A 17,664-nucleotide genomic window follows, 5' to 3' on the forward strand; every position below is an offset into this window, starting at 1 on the left:
AACTGAGAATAAGCTTCAACAAAGTGGCACAACACGAAAAAGCATACAACGTTTTAACAGTAGGTATATTAAAGATAAGTCATGAAGCCCGTTATACCATCAGGTTGAACTCAAGGCACACCAATAAATGTTATCACAGCCCTTAACAGCAACATGATGATATGACATACCATGGGCAGCCTCCAGTTCCTCATTTCTTCTTTTTAACGAAGCCAATTCTTCCCGCATACTTTCGCACCGAGAACATGGCTGCGAGTGCAAAAAAATTTGAGGACACTTAGGTTCCACGTTAAGGGTATGGCGTGATAGCATCAATGGCTCCCTTCAGTGGCATACAGTTGAAGCTGCATGTGTCATCGGTTCGAATCCGTGTCACAAGCTAGCCTCCAACTTGACTAGCACATAGAATGCATTTTTTTTTTCAGTGCAAAAAATACGGCGAAGAAAGGAGATACACACAGGACAAACGCTGTCCTTTCTTCGTCCTGTGTTTTTTGCACTGAAAAAAAAAAAATGCTTTCTGCATACCAAGAGCACCTAGCCAGCCTTTACACTTTGACTAGCACATGCAAGTTATATACAATGAGAGATCGTATGGCACCACCCGGAATGCGGTACAACAAACAGTTGCTCACAATTTTGATATTAATGGAGTCGGGAAAACTGGAGTCATATCGAGGTCAGCCAGTGGGGGGTTATAACATCACCCAATTTTTCATGCCGTCACTGGGATTTTCTGTACCTTCTGCGAGTAACACGCACATGCCACCGGCTTTTCTTGTAATGAGGCCGGTAAGGCCTCATTACAATATTTGTTCGAATATTTGTACCTATCAAGTACATTGCAGTAAACTAAAGGACAGAAGCCACATAGGTATGATTATCAGCACTCAAGTTATCACAAACCAGAGAGGAAGTCAGAAAGATGGGATACACTGCCTGTACATGCCAGCGATGTTATGAAGAGAACACACCGAATATCACAACAATGCCATGAGTCCCACCGGGGTGCCTCAGTGGTTAAGGCGCTCAGCTGATAAGACTGAGGACCCGGGTTAATGGAAATCAATTTGAGAGTGCTAACAGGCATGACAGAACGGCACAGATGCTGTGCATGCCTAGAAACCAAATGATTTATTATGACAGGGAACGCACCAATATGAAGGAAACTTAGCAAGCAAAATTAAAAGCATAAAACATTAAACGCAATAAATCATTTGGTTGCTAGTCAGCGCTTTTGTATGTGTTATTCGCTTAGGTCCTGTCTGTTAGCGCTGTTCAATCCGTTTCCATCCACAGTGGCCGCATTTGGAGCTGAAAAGCAAGGCGCCCGTGTACTGCGCGATATCACTGTGAATTCAAGAACACCACGAAGTCGAAATTAAGCTGGAGCCCTCTACTACAACGGCCCTCAATGGTCATGTCGCTCTGGAACGATTAAACTTCATATCTCGTACCATAACCATTCATACCACGACCGTCCCACACACTGCCTGCAAAAGTGCACGCATGGGCACTTGCCATTGAAATCACGTGCACTCTCAGTATGCATCGCGTGCACATTCCAGACAGAAATGGCACTGAATATTTCATCGCAAGTACCAGTTTTTATATACCTCGGAAAGCAGCACCATACAAACCAAGCAGCGCGGGTAAGTGCGCCATAAATTGCCAATAACCCAGACTTTCTCAACGCTCTACTCGATACGATGACAGCCATCAACACAATTCATTTACTAAGTACCAGGCAGTGCAACACGCCACTAACCTCTTCATTAGCGCTGCACTCTGGCGAGTCACTCAAAAAGTCTTCACTGTTCAGCCCAGCTAACGCCAGGCGCGCGCGGGCTTTGCCTGGAACAAATAGAACAGTTAATAATGGCAAGCAGAGCGATTCAAAAGCCGCTAACATGAGGAAATTCGTCACCACTTACCCATGTCGAGGACCTCTGCGGGAGCAGCTGGTTCTCCTTCCTTCCATTGAAACTATAGTGAACTAGAATGTATTCTAGTGGCGCAAACGGCGACGCCCTTGCACGCCGTTTCGCATTGATGCCGCGAGGTGGCGCCACTGCAACCTTCTCTAGCAAACGTTTCAATGGATTCCGGCTATTATCTGGCATATACCGATGTTTCTGTGCGCTTATTTAGTACAAAACGGCGATTCCTTCCTTATGGAGATTTATTCGGAGCTGCACCTACGTTAGAACGCGTTAAATTCGAAATTGAGCTTGCCTTCACGGCTGCACTAGCTGCGGAAGTGCTCACCCCTTGTCATTTACTGGCGTTAGCTACGGCTGATATCGGACGAGTGATCACACACTACAAAGCATCCTGGCCACGGCAGGTGCTACAGGCAGTGCATTCTGTCCAGCCGTGCAGGACCCGCTTTCTTGGAGGGCAAACTCAAGTATCAGCGAGAAACTGGCGGCGCGCTGTTCCTCAGAGTGGCCGACTGACAGGCGCACGGGTTTTCGCTTTTCTCGTTAGCCGCGCGTGTCGGTTCAAGTACCATTTTTTTTTCTCCTTTTTTGGAAATAAAGCCTATTGTTGTAGTATGAAATTCGGCATTTTCAGACCAGCAGCCGCGAATTCTTCATTAACCAGGATACCTGCATATTGTTAGGCAGCTTGGCGATTGCAAAGCTAAAGAGCAGCTTTGAGATCTTACGTTTTTTCGGATCTTACGTTTTCGGACCTAGCCACCCGGGGATTTTTATTGGTGTCATATCAGTGCTCTCTTTTCAAGGAACATCTGTTATAGACCATTTCTACAAGCTACGCACCAACATTATTTTCATTTGTGATGATCATGCACAACATGCAAAAAATACGAGGAGGGCAATAAAGTTGTGTTTAAGCACACGGCAAGGTTTCACCCCGGCAAATTTTATTAGCATCGCACAAAAGGCAACAACAACAAGGCAAGACCCAACATTATCAGTTAACAATGCTTGAATTTTTTTTTCTTAAGTGAAACTAAAGATCGCACGATCTAAGAGCATCTACTCAACTTCAGGTGCTTTGAAGCCTGACGCCTCTTGTCATTGCTTTGATTAATACTCTTTGTGAAAAATTGCATGCGAGTGGTTACGTAGAAAGTAGTCATTTCTGCTGCAACATTTTGACAATGGTCCGCGCACCCAATGCTGTAATTTTGCTTAGCTGTTAATGTACTCAGAACATCCAAAATGCTGCCTGAATGCAGCTCGTTTAAGCTGAAACATGCTGTAAAGGCATTCTCAAGGTCAGCCACAAACTGATACAGCACACTTGCAGGGTACAAAAGGCCCCCGTTGTCCTTAAGGAGGGTGAATTGAGCTAAATTTAATACCTCCGACTTTTCTTTGCTAATCAATAGGAGATTGAGGCATTCCTCACATTTAGTCCTGAGGATACATTTTCTGGCTACATAGCCAGCCATATAAAATATGTCTGCTGTCGCTTGATGCCACAGCACACGATGTATGGTCGGACTCTGCACTGCGCATTAAAGTATCTGCAGCATCAATATTGCCCACATCAAGACACATAACAACAAGCTGCTGCTTGCCAGAAGGACCGCTGTGCTGACTGGCATCAGGGCCTACAGGCTCACAATTTCCTGTCGTTACCGAGTGAACAAGATTACTGAACAATAGGCACTTTACAGCAACAACAAGAACAATAGGCACTTTACAGCAACAACAAACTGCTGTGGTGTCGGATGGGCATTGCATCCACATGACTGCCGCACAATACCAAAAAGGTGCTCAATGGGGTCCTGGCTTGTCCGGCTCGTTAACAGATATTTAAAACCTACCACTTCACAAAGGTATTTCAGCAATGACAATACACTTGAGACAGTAACTCGGCGCCCTGTTGCAGTGGACTGGCTCAGGAAGCCGCGCTGTCCTTTTGTGTGACGTTCCCAGTTGTCCAGCAGCACCAGCATGTTCCTCAGTTTGTCCACAGATGGTGATGAAAATCTCAGTGCTTCGGCAGGAAACCGGGAAGTCATTATCAAGATGAGGTCACGGATGATCCTGCATAATTAAGACGACATAAATACAATTTTTGACTGTGCAATCAAGGTTATGCAGCTTACTAGTTCTCATCACATTTTTAATATGAATTGCTAGTGCTATATATTATTGGAGTACTTACTCAAAGAAATGTAGTGTTGCTGCGATATCACTGCACCGTTCTTCAATCTTTTCCCGGTAGAGCTGCAGGCCCTTGACAACTTTTGTCACTGAATAGCTGGAAAGCTAAAGAAACCCGCATCTTTTCGAAGTTGTTTGGGTTAGTGTGGCTGGTGGTGATGCCAGGTAGTGCCTGGAGTGTCACGTTGTTCCCATCCATTGCCACGGCTCTACGTACAGCTTGCAAGCAGACCTGTAATGAACAAAAAAATGTGCCGCCCTGGTTGGTGTATGCATATGCATCAGTAAATGAAAGGAGCATTATTTATGTTGGGATGTATTTGGATTCTAATGCATACAGTAGAAAACTCACCCGCCCTTCTGGCACCAAGTACTCATGGCTAAGCAGGCTGTTGTGCATGCACTTGATTAAATGAGGGAAGTCGGAAAGAAAATGGAGCCGTCGCTTCAAATCCACGGGATGGGGCGCACTACACTTAGTGCCGGTCAGAGATGCTCTGATGCCCATTAAGGCCCACATCTTCCGGTTCCATGTCGCACCGTCCGACGTTATGAAGTCGACCTTGCGGCCTGTCAGCATGACAGCCTCAACCATAATCTTTGTGAGCAGGGTCCCTTTGATGTTGCCTTTTGTTGCGAAAGCCGCCAGGACCTGTGTCCATTTTCCCACGAATGGAACAAACATTATCACCATGCCGTGGTCTCTTACATTGTGCTTCTCTTCGTCAGAAGTAAATGGACCAAGGTCCACAAAGCCATCTATGTGGCCAGCAGAGCTTACGGAGAGATCCATGGTGCTTGTAGCTTGTTTCTGCACATCAAAAACTTTTGTATTGAATCCAAAGCCTGCGTTGTAGCAACTGAGATACTTGCGAAGAGTTGTTTTAGAGGGTAATGCAAGTATGTTCTCTTTTCGCATGTGCTCATAGCTTTGCACTCCTCATTTTCATCACTATGCACTCCAAAACTCACTGTGGCAAGTACTTCATGCCTTTCGGACTCTTGCGTGATGACGCTTCAAATACGTGGTGTACCGCTTCGCGCTGTTTCAGAGGACTCTGGCAGCAAAATCTTCCTTGGCAATCTTTTTGTTTTTTTGCCGCCGTGGTGCGTTTTCTCAGACGAGCTGTTCTTTCCTTTTCCAGCTTGAGCCGCAATGCAGACGCTCTCTTCACTGACAGGTTGGCTCTGGTGCGTGCCATCTGTGACTTTCTTGTAAGGAGCAACTTTCGAAGGCCCTTGCATTCAGCGCAAGGAGTTCCTGCAAATTCAAATATTTGACCATAAGAATCACATGTATATAGACAAGAAATACTTAGCAGTTGTACTTAAAAAAAAAAAGGCTAAGAAGCCGAACTTACCTTCTTGATATACTTTTCCTCGACATTTTGTGCTGAAAATGCCACGCCCACTCACAATGCTTGCCGCCCGTAGTTTTTCTGACTGAAGTCTGTGTCCAGCATGGCTCCCTTGCAGACACAAATTCCCGCTGTCTCTCGCAGCACATTGTTCGCTTCTGCCAGCGAACAGACGACAGTGTCACTACATGACCCACCTCTAACGAATACTTGTGCGCGCACTTCATCTCTGGTGGCAGCAAACAAAACAACCTTGTCATGTACAACCTCAAGCCTAGGGCTTGTTTCTATGCTTGTTGCAAAGCCAAGACTTGAGGCACCATCGTACATAAATCGGCACCAGTACTCAGGGGAAACTTCTAAACTATGAAGTGCACCAGTCGTGAACGCTTCAGTTCCCGATGAGTCCACAATTTCATTGTCGTCGTTCGCTGCGCTACTGACAGAATCCTGGCGCTTCTTCTTATTTGTTGACACGCTTGCTGGAGCTGGTCTTTTCCGCTGAGCCCTTGCTCTCACGGGCTTCACGGAAAGATAGGCCGGGCAACCAGGCAAGAGCATAGGCACCACGACAGGTGCCAGCGATGGCTTACCGCGTGGAATCTGCACTTGGCTGCCGTTGATCACATGAACGTAGTCGCGCAAAATGAAATGCGGCTCAAAGTGGTGCTCACATACCGCAGCGGTTTCTGTGAGAGGCTTGTCCTGTCTTCGCAAACTCTGCTCCCACTTTTTTCGATGCTCCTCGTCCCTCGGAGCAGCAAACAAGCATGCTTTGGGAGCACCCGGATAGCCGCTTCGGCATCCCGGAGCAAAACAGTGCGAGTCCGTCTTTCTCTTTGCCATTGCGTACTTCACATGGTGCTTTCGAAGAGATATAAGACGTCTTCGTTGGTGCTACGCGAAACACGCGTGAAATTTCAAGGCGGCAAGCAGAAAAACGTGCGCAACGTACCGAACGCAAAGCAGCAAAGACTTCGACCGACGCGCGCGTGGTCCTAGAACAGAGACCTGCAGCGCCACCAGCGGCCGTCAGTGGCGTCCGGCGTGTCAAGAGTGCCCATTTACCTTCCGTTCGCGCCACTAGAAAGTATTCTAGTTCACTATAATTGAAACATTTCAATGGTGCCCCGCACATCACTGATGGCGCCAGGCTCCGTCAGCAGACGGAACCCGACGGCCGTATTTACCATGGCGCGTGTAGGGTACACGTCCCATTTCTCCTCCTCGGTCCATTTTATGAGGACGTGGCCAACGACGATCGAAGATAGAGACAGATGCTCACGCCAAAATCTGACATTGCGAACACCACGCTTTTTGTCAAACTTTCTGGCTTGTATTGGCTAGCAGCTACACAAGGCGACAAAGCCATTGCCAAGGCCGATGGTCAAATGTAGCAAATACCTCTGTGAAAAAAATATTTAAATTTACCCCATATAACTCAATTTCTTCTTTACTATTAAAGCTAGGAATTGAATTTTAAAAGAAACTAACATTTGATATTAGCTTTGTTTCTTAATAACCTTTTGCTCTTTTTTTTTGCTTGTGTTTCGGTTTCGATTACAAATTTTTGCAGTGACCGCTACCTTCAAATGCTTGATTTTTTGCACGGGCTTTACAAGCAGCAACCGTGTTGCTGACTGTAGTGCCCTCAGTTTATTTGTAGCAAGCAAGATACTGCCGAAATTGAGAAATTCTCGGCTGAGGCGCCAAACATCTTCCCGTGAGGTGCACAACAAAAAGAAAAGTATTGCGAGTCTTACGTCTCTTTCCTCATTTCATTTTTAAAAAAAACATATTTGTAGCGCAGTTTAGATCTAAGCATACTTGCTAAGACTGAGTGCGCACCTTGCGTACTATGAATGCTCTTCTCTAGGCAATCGGTATTCATATTGCGCGGGAAAGCAAACGCCGTAAATTGCAGTATGCAGTCCCCGCATCCTGTATGTTTAGCATGAAAACAATCTAGTTTTTAGGGCGCTAGCACAAGGACCCCACTCGCTTATTAAGGCGAAGCCTTTAATGCCTCATTGTTGTCGACAGAAGGCTGTCAGCAGAAGCTTGCCAGTAGAGGTGCCACGCTTTTGACGGATATCCTCCAAACAAAATATGTGCGACAGTTACTGCGTAATTTCCTTTCCTCAAATACTATTTTCGTTTTCTTCATTACGGCCCCTCTTTCATCTTTTACTCCCACTTCCTCCCTTCCTCTACAAACGGATGACGGATGTCCACTGGCCAGGTGTCCAAGGCGCTGCGAATAAATTGGAGTAGATAAATGTTAATCTCTTGAACAGCGGCAACTTAATACGAGTCAAAACTGCAAGATACAGCTAGGTCAATAACGATACAAATCAATGTCAAAGTTCTCTCATTTCAGCACAAATATTTAAGGAGGTGCTATATTTAGTCAGCACAAAAGATGCTAAGCTTGGCACTTCACACAGTGGCAACTGTTTAATCTATCCTATGCTCTCTTTCAAGGAATAGGTGTTGAGCACCTAACCGACTCAGTGATAAAATTTTATGGCACCACTGCGAGTTCTATATTATGCCATCCACTTCTACACCTGCCTATGAGATCCAGCTCAGCTGCTACTATGCACGAGTTATTTCAAAGATGATGGCTTTTCCTTGTGCAAAAAGCAGGTTCCAAGGCACAGTCTAGACTTTATTTGCTTTTTCTTATCAGTCTTTCCCTTTCCATATTCATTTCATGCAGCACTGGTAAACAACTGCAGTTGGAATATGAACATCTGCTGCAGCACTAATGTTTGTCTTCTTAAATGCCCACCCATGCCAAATGGAACATTTCTTGCAGTTTAAATTTGAGGCACGTCTAGATGCACTGCAATTGTCACAAGAGGAATTGTGGGGGGAGTGCGCAAGGGTGGCAGAATATTTTACTTTAGCTCACAGATGTTGTATATGAGGCCTACATACCATTAGTGGGATCACCACATTGCTGCTATCTAAATAAATAAATAAATAAATCTGCTGTCGTCTCATCTGAAGACAGCTGTGGGATTTGGAGGTCACATGTTCCACTGGTGCCTGGGTAGCCAGCTAAAAAGAATGCTTAGAACCTTGGTGCTTGTATGAACCTTGGTGCTCTGAAGACTGGAAGTAATGCTGTTACTGTTTATAGCTTCCAGCTCTTCAACATCATCAGGCTTAACGCTACAAACAAGTAGGATATATGTGTCTGTGTAGCCAAGCTTTTGCATCCACATTAGAATAACATTTAGAACAAAACCGTGTAAGCACCTACTCCATCTTTAGCAATGTGTTCATGGCAGGCTTTACTAGAGACTGGATTGTTTGGATTGGAGAAACTTTATTAATCTAAAAGATCAATGGGGTGGCATTAATGGCCCCTTAACGGAGGGCGACCTTTCCCACCCAGTCCTCAAGCTTGGCTTGCGTGTTCTTGTCAGGCTCCCTCAGGAGACTAAGCTAGGCCTCCCGGGAGTGAGCTGGTAGAACGTCTTTTGGAGGTGGATTTTTCGTACAGTCCCATAGGATGCGTTCGCCTGTTGCTATGTTACCGCAATGTAAGCAGTTGGGATCGATGGGTTGTGTGGTAATTCTAGACAGAAGAATGGGGGTCATGACTGTCCCAGTTTGGGCCCTACGTAGGCTTCTGGCCTGTTTCCTGGTAAGGTCCGGGTGAGGTGCAGGGTAAAGTTTCCGCACCTCACGGAGCTGATTGGTCATTTCTCAGTAAGTGAAAGTTTCGTTGATGTAGTACTTCAAGACACTCCCCGATCTGTCCCGCTTTGCTAGAGCTCGGTCATATGGGTTCGCCTTCTTGTTTCCCGCATTTCCTTTGTGTGCAGGGACCCAAATAACTTCTACACGGCTTATTCTTTGGCTGTCTTTGATTAGTCCTGCGGCTACAGAGCAAATCAGGCCTTTGTTTAATTTTAGAATGCAATCTTAGAGTCGCTAATTATTGTGCCTACACTCTCGTCTCCGAGAGCTAAGGCAATGGCTACTTCTTCGGCCTCTGTTGCTGATGTTACTGTCGCTACAGCAAAGAACCTGGGCTGGTCTTCTGTTGCTCGCACCATGGTGGCGAAGTATTTGTCTTCCTGTGCTCGGGCCACGTCCACATAGACTGCAGCTGGGTCACTACTGTATTGGTCTTCGATTCTTTGAGCACGGTTCGCTCTCCTAGCTGCATGACTTTCTTTCCACTGTCATATTTTTGGGGAGGAGCAGGATTTTAATGTGCTGTCTGATTGTGATCGGCAGCATCTCCCTGCAGCTAGAGTCGTACACCGACTCTATCCCTAGCCTGTATCGTACCATACGGCCTGCAGTAGAGGCTCAGAGCCTCAATATTTGTGCTTCTTTATGCGCCTTTATCAGTTCTTCCAGCGCTTTGCATATGCCCAGTTCAAGTAGCTTTTCGGTCTTGATCTATCTGGGAAGCCCTAGAACTTCTTTGTAGACGGTTCGAATGGTCGCATTAACCATTTCTACCTCTCTTGCCTTCAGATTGCAGTAGGGTAGAGAGTATGTAATGCGGCTGATCATGAAGGCTTGCACTATGCAGCAGAGATCTTGCTCGTTCATCCCCCTATGCTTATTAGCTACTCGTCTGAGCAGTCCTAGTACTTGTTTACTTGCGGCCCGAATGGCCATTAGGGCATCGTGACCTCCCCCATCTTTGTGGTAGGTGAGGGCAAGGATCTGGAGGCTATCCACTTCGGCGATGTTGTTTCCTGCCAGTTTGATGTTCAAGAGTTTCCTCGCATTAAGGTTTTTGCAGTGATCGCATCCAGCGCATGATCTGATCTCCACTGCAAGCACTTTGGACTTTGTTGGGAGCACTTTAGCCAGATGCTGGTGGCATATGTGCTGACTGTGTGTGCCGCCTTCTGTAGTGCCTTTTCTACCTGTTGCTTGGTACCGGTATTGGTACAAATAGTAGTATCATCGGCATACAGTGCGTGTATGACATGAGGGATTTTGTGCAGGAGCTTCGTGAGGGATCTCATGGCTGTGTTAAAGAGGAAGGGGGAGAGGACTGCCCCTTGCGGCGTGCCATTGGTACCCATTTGAATCACCAATCCTTGGAGCTTCCCAAATTTAATTGAGGCTGTTCTGTTACTAAGGAAGTTTCTGATGTACTTATATGTCCTGGCCCCGACGTTCATCTCATAGAGACCCTTAAAAATCGATTCATGGGATAAGTTATCGAAAGCCTAAGTTGAGGATGGTATGCAGTCGTTTCTTCCTTATTGTCTGAGGAAAAACATTCTTTTGAATCATCCAGAGTATGTCCAGAGGCCAGGCCTGAAGCCAATTTGGTTACTGAGAAAGAGTTCTTCACTCTCGGCATAAGCGTTGAGTCTGTTGAGAACTATGTGCTGAGGCAGGCATTTAGTGAGATAGGTCTAAGATTTTGAAGATCTAGTTTCTTGCCCGTTTTGGGAATGAATATGACTTTAGCATGCTTCCAGGAGGCTGGGATAGAACCGTTGTTCCAACACTCATTGAACTATTTGGTAACGGCTGTGATTGATGCATCATCCAGGTTACAGAGGGTCTTATTAGTGATCCCGTCTTCTCTCACGGCGGAGGCGGTTTTGATGGTACTTAGCACAAGCCAGGCCTTCTGTTCTGTGATTTCCTCATCTAGGCTTGGGTTATCTGCTCCCAGATAGTCCTCAGAGGGGGCAACGCTTTTCTTCGTGTTAATGTATGTGCATTGGAGCTCTTGTAGAAGCTCGTCATTGCTGGCTGGGCAGGCTTGGGCTATACGGAGGAAGTTTTTCTGCGCCGCTGGTTTGGTACTATTTGGATCTTTTAGGTGTCTGAATAAATGTCAGATGTTTTTGCTTCCTAACTGCCCATTCATGAGGTCGCATGGGTTATTCCATTGTTCTCTGCTTAGTTGAGCTGAGTATTTCTCGATTTCACGTTTAATTTTTGCAGTTTTAAGTTTTAATTGCCTGTTGTGCTTCTGCTTAAGCCATCTCTTGAGGAGACCTTTATGCGCTGCCCAGAGGTGCAGCAGGTGGGAGAGTCCGGCTTGGGCTTGTCCTCCTCTTGCTCCACCTCCTTCGCAGCGCGGTTTGAGTCTGCACATAGCTCCTTGGACCACTCCTCAATGTTTGTAATTTCGGTAACTTTTTTCTTGTTCCGTATATATTAAGGAAAAATGGTGTTGGCCACTTTCCCCTTGTAATGGACAAGAGGCTGCTATGCAAGAACTGTTCACCGAGTCTAAAACACGTTCAGTTCGGTTATTTGTTCGAAATGCGAGGTGACGCTTTGCCTGAATCAAGAAAAGACCTGAACTAGCAACGAAGCCCACTGTATCAAATTTGATATGGACTGTAGTTGCATAATGCTTACACATTTTTTGCAATATTGTTCTATCAGGCAGTTCATATTGTTCATTGAAGTGAATAAAAAAGTTTTCTCATTTTTTCTTCATGTAATTCTGTGTTAGGGCTTTCCAGGGATAAAATACAGGCAAATAACATTTATTTGACAGCATGTAATGGCTAATCAGATGTGCTCTCAGTACAGTACAGCGTTCTGCCAAGGCACTCTGCCAACAAGACTGCTAAAATATTGCTGGTACATATCCCGAACATAGCGGGCCCTGGCTACAAAGTTCCTTGCAGTGATGATGCATGCGACTTGCATGGGTGGCTGTGCCAGCTGTTGATGCCACTGGCCATGTTTTCGCTGGCCAGTTGCGCTCACCATGTCGCCATACTCAGGCGGACAATAACAACTGCTGTCTCCTAGATTCCTGGACATCAAATAATTCTGCAGTACGCACATATGCCTTCACTAGATCTTCAGCGTTCCTTGGAGTTTTCCCTAATGTCCTTTTAAGGCTCCCGCAACAAGTTACATAACTGCAGGCTCAGAGCCCTCCATCCAGAGCCCTCCATTGTGGCCCACCATGCATTCACAACGTGTATTAGCACTGAATAGTGGCCTCCCACTACAAAAATTTATCTTCGGCCAATATTGGTGAACAGTGGTCTGTCATGCCACATGCTATAGTAAAGAGCTGATCAATATGCGGTAGCATTTCATACAATATTGTGCCATTCAACATTCTGAATATTTTTACTCTCTGAATGGCCCTTTCGACATGCACTCCAGCCCTTGCAATGTCAGCTGTTTTCAGGGCTTCAGCTTCAGAGAACTGGCTCTCCTTTCCTAGGAATGGGGGCCTAATAATGCCCACACCACGGGATGCACACAGATCGTCAACGAAAAAACCTCTGTCAACCATGATGTCATCAGTAAAAGACTCAAACTTGTTGAAAACGCCAGAGTGCATTGTAATGGCCTTATCAGATGCTCGTCCACCAAATGCATTACTAATAAAAGTGATTGTGCCTCCTGGACTGACACATACAAGAAATTTTATAGTATAAGTCGATTTATACTGGGAGTAGGTCAGCAACCGCCACGTCACACAACTTCACCATTCAACTCCAATTTCTGTACAGTCTATGACCCCTCTTACTCTACTGTACCTCTCACAGTGCACAGGCATATTGTTTAACACCTCCTCTTTTGATGGCCACTCAATGGCTGATTCAAAAATTGCTGCAAGAAGAGGAAGTGTGTGAACAAAATGCCTGTGCACAGATGATGCACTGCATTGAAAGAACTCTATCCTTCGCAGTGGCTTCCAACTTGTCTCTTTCATGCCTCTCCAGGAGCTGAACAATCTTGTTGAGAATGTTCACACTTGGAATACCGGTGAAAGCATTCAGTTTGGAGTCTGTCGTTAAAAGTTCAGTGATTCTAAACTTCTGTGCGATATCATGCAGCACATTAGCGTGCGTTGCCTTGTTCTCATTCTCTGTTTTTTTTTAACTGATGGAGAAGGTTGTGCATCTCCGCTTCTCTGTGTCCTGAAATGAAAGATATGGCGGGGGCGGTGGTTGTAGTAGTAGTGATAGTATAGTGGTAGTTGCAGTAGCAGTACTAGTAGCAGTAGTAACAGTAGTAGCAGTACTAGCATTAGTAGTACTAGCAGCAAGAGCGGCGGTAGCCTATTTGGTGGAAAATTAAGCACTTAAGAAGTCAGTAGGACAATGAACCAAGGCCGCTTCAATAGCAAGAGTAAGGAGGAGAATTTGAGCAGCAACAGGGCAACAAAAAAAGTAACGTACCAGATTAGCATAGAGGAAAGGTAGGTTGGTGCATCTCGATGAATCTAGAGGTAAGTGGTAGAGATGGGCATGTGTCGGAATTTCATGATGGATGCAGAATCGGGTAACGAAGAGGAGGATGAAGCTCTCAGACACTGCTAATGTCATGCTGACACAGATGTTATGAAACTAATGTGCCTCATGCAATAGTTATGGTAATAGTTATAAAAACTTACCTGTGAGCATTTCTTCATTTCCTGCATGGAAACCTGGACAAGGGTTTAGTGCAGGAAGCCAGTCCTGGACAGGTTGATCTGTAGTACACAGACACGAAGCATAAATAATTTCACAAGCCAAGCATATTCAATTTGCTTACTGACTGCACACAATCCGAATGACGAATACAGAAACAACATACCCATGCAATAACTGATATTTCAAGTGCTTGTGAGTGCCAGAACACATACAAAATCTTGTCGCCTCTCACCACGAAACTATGCTTGGTACAGTGCTGGCCGCATAGTTACAACCATGTAACAAGGCACAGCTTGGTGGAAAAAATTGGCGAACAAATTGTACAACGCTTTCTGAAATGAGTACTTACCACAGTTTTCAGCTTCATATGAATCGAGTGAAGGTGGGCAAGCACAAGCTTGTTCCCAAGACTCAGGTGTATCTGGGTGATTGGCTGGATGATTATCTCCTGCAAGCTTTCCCAAGACTCAGGTGTATCTGGGTGATTGGCTGGGTGATTATCTCCTGCAAGATTAGCAATGCCGTCCGAGTCGTATTTAGCAAAAAAAAAATAGCGACACTTGCAAATATGCAACATCCTTGCAATATATCAGTGGAATCAATTGAGCCGCTAATGTCACTACAAAGCGCCGCGTATCAAGCGCATGAATGCAATGAATTGAGAAACTGGCAAATGTAGGCGCCGAGGTGAAGGCATAGGTTACGCGCAGAGGCAATTCTTTTGCTGAAAAGTAAACACAGGAGTTCAGATAAAAGGTAGGCCAGCGCGAATGGGAAGCTTATCTGGAATGAATCAACAGCCCGCAAGTCCGCTACGTACCTTGAATGGCCTCTGAAGTTTCATGCGTCGCACAGGTACTTTCAACGAAGGGAAAACCCCTTTCTTCAGCCGCGGTAGACGAGGCTTTAGGTTGTCGTCTTGGAAGAAATCATAGCACCATCACAAAAAATTCACAGCAACATAACCACTGAATGTCTCGATGGGCACAAAGAACTTACCAAGGTGGCTCCAGAAGTAGTCTTCTTGCTTGAAGTGTTCGCTACAAACATACATCTCGGCGGTGACCTTTTTGCCTATTCGCATTTTCATTGGCCACAATTTCTTCAGTTTCTTTTCCTTAGGGAAGGCATGCAAGCTTATTTTCCCCGATACGGCACGATTCGAGCATTGCGGCACGCTGCATATGAGATTGCTGCTCGCTTTTTTTCTTTTTGTCGCGTCCGTGGCGTCCATTGCAAGCAGGCGGCCGACTGCTCCGGTGATGCTATCACCGGGTTACTGCTTCGGAGGAACCGCGTGGCACCGCCTACGTCGCTGGAACGACTGAATAACTGGTCGCGGTACGTCAGAGTGTACTTTGGCCTTGCGGTCATACTGTTTTACTTTCTGAACAGGTTCCAGCGATAGAAAGTTGGAAACCAATACCACAGCTTTTTTGTCAAACCAGCACACAACAGAAATGCCTGTGTTGTCAACATGATCATCGTAGGCACCTTGTCCTAGTGTCTTCAGGCTTTTTTCATTCATGAGTGAGCAATCTTTTAGCCTATTTTGGCGCAAGGTTCCAACATACTGTATTCCATGGCCGGTAAGCTCCTCAACGAGTTCCAAAGAGCTGAAGAAATTTTCTGCAGCTGCCTTGAAGCCCTCGTCAGACGGTAGCTTGCTACACATACTCAGGACGTTATCTCCACCGAGCCCAAACGCATAGGTTCCATCACCCTTCCCTTGGTACACATCAAACTGATAAAGGATACCAGTTGCCCCAGCACGACCCCACAGCTTGACTGGTTTGTTGGCCATATATTGTTTCGCTGTACTTCTTCCCGTAAACGGCACCATCATTTCTTCAACTGCATTGTACTCCTTTTGTTCAATTTTTTCGAGATTTTGCTGCAAGGCCACAATCCAAGGTCGGAGCTTCCACACTTTTGTCTTTTTTTCTTCTTCAGCAACTTGCAAGTTGTCTGCAACGTGTGGACGTGCCTTTAACTTCAGGAAGTGATTTCTTGACACGGTATCCGCTATTGGCAGATGCCTGCTGCCTTGCTCCCAATAGCGCCTAACATTTGGCATTTGGACGAGGCCCATTTTCAAGTACATGCCAATGTACTGCTCAACTTGAGACACAATTGTGTTCGCAGATTTTCCATACTTTTGCGTACTGTAGAGGTTTGTTTGGTCTACCAGCATCGCCAGCATGTCATCGGTGGGAAGCCGCCTGAAAAGCTTGATTGGGCTTTCCATCTCATCCGGTTCGCTGTATGTTCCCAAGAAGTCTGAATGGGCAATCTCGAGCAAGGCCTTCTCCCAGTTTCTTTCAGGAGGGAAGATGATGCGACAGCTGAACTACCACAAACGTCGTCCACCTCTTCATCGTCACTTGATTGAGTAGGGCCATTGCTAATAGCTGCAGTCCATTCCTCGTCGAGCCGCCGCGGTGGCTCAGTGGTTATGGCGCTCGGCTGCTGGCCCGAAAGACGCGGGTTCGATCCCGGCCGCGGCGGTCGAATTTCGATGGAGGCAAAATTCTAGAGGCCCGTGTACTGTGCGATATGAGTGCACGTTAAAGAACCCTGGTGGTTGAAATTTCCGTAGCCCTCCACTACGGCGTCCTTCTTAGCCTGAGTCGCTTTGGGATGTTAAGCCCCCATAAACCAAACTAAACCAAACCATTCCTCATTGTCGTTCTCTGAAAGGTCGCTGAAGTCACTGACGTCGTCCCCAGGAGTGATACGCTTGAGGATGTCCTTCACAGCACTGCCTAAAACAAAATAACTTTGATCAACTCGGAGGCTACGCCATAAATGGCAGGTTACCCGTGCATACCCAGTCGAGCGGTTAACGGTCGAACGCAAAGCGAACGCGATCTCTGGCAGATAGGAGTCCCAATCTTTGTGCCTCTCAGAGTACGCGACAAGCATGTGCTTGACGTTGCGGTTGACTCGTTCGGTGGGGTTCGACTGAGCACGATAGGTGGTCGTTTTCTTGTGCTTAATGCCGAGTGCAGCGCATGAATCAACGAACACCTTCGCAGTGAGCCGCCGCGGTGGCTCAGTGGTTATGGTGCTCGGCTGCTGACCCGAAAGACGCGGGTTCGATCCCGGCCACGGCGGTTGAATTTCTTTGGAGGAGAAATTCTAGAGGCCCGTGTACTGTGCGATGTCAGTGCACGTTAAAGAACCACAGGTGGTCGAAATTTCCGGAGCCCTCCACTACGGCGTCTCTCATAGCCTTAGTCGCTTTGGGACGTTAAACCCCATAAACCAAACCAAACCAAACCTTCGCAGTGAAGTAGGACGCGTTGTCCGTTATCAGCTGCTCTGGGAAACCGAACCTGGTGAATACGTCCATCAGCTTCTCCATGATCACTCGTGCCGTCAGCTTTCTAAGGGGGAAAAGTTCAACCCACTTGCTGATGTGATCCGTGACCACCAGCAGGAACTTGTTCCTACTCGGTGTCGTGGGATACGGTCCCATGATGTCACACGCCGCGATTTGCCAGGGAGTCTGGCTGTTAATCGGCTGCATGAGGCCGGGCGGTCGTCCACCCCGGGGCTTCACACTTTGGCACACATGACATGAGCGGGCGTAGCGTGTTACGTCCCTTTTGATGCCAAGCCAGGTAGCAAAGCGACACAACTTAACGTAAGTCTTGGGGCCGCTTGCATACCCAGCGATGCACGAGTCGTGAAAGTAACGTAACAGTGCCGCTCTCAACACCCGAGGTATCACCACCTTGAACGCCTCGCTTAATTGTGTCG

General features: G+C 46.5%; 1 protein-coding gene and 1 pseudogene across 5 annotated transcripts in view; one reads left to right on the forward strand and one right to left on the reverse strand.

Annotated features, from left to right (window-relative positions):
• Nucleotides 1-17,664, forward strand: part of LOC149345705 (uncharacterized) — a 139,551-nt gene that overhangs the window by 96,455 nt on the left and 25,432 nt on the right. The gene's annotated exons all lie outside the window — the stretch shown is intronic.
• Nucleotides 12,477-14,953, reverse strand: LOC149345709 (uncharacterized; annotated as a pseudogene).

Source organism: Amblyomma mixtum, chromosome 4, assembly GCF_055824585.1.
Source record: "Amblyomma mixtum isolate Tamu chromosome 4, ASM5582458v1, whole genome shotgun sequence".
Lineage (NCBI taxonomy): Eukaryota > Metazoa > Arthropoda > Arachnida > Ixodida > Ixodidae > Amblyomma > Amblyomma mixtum.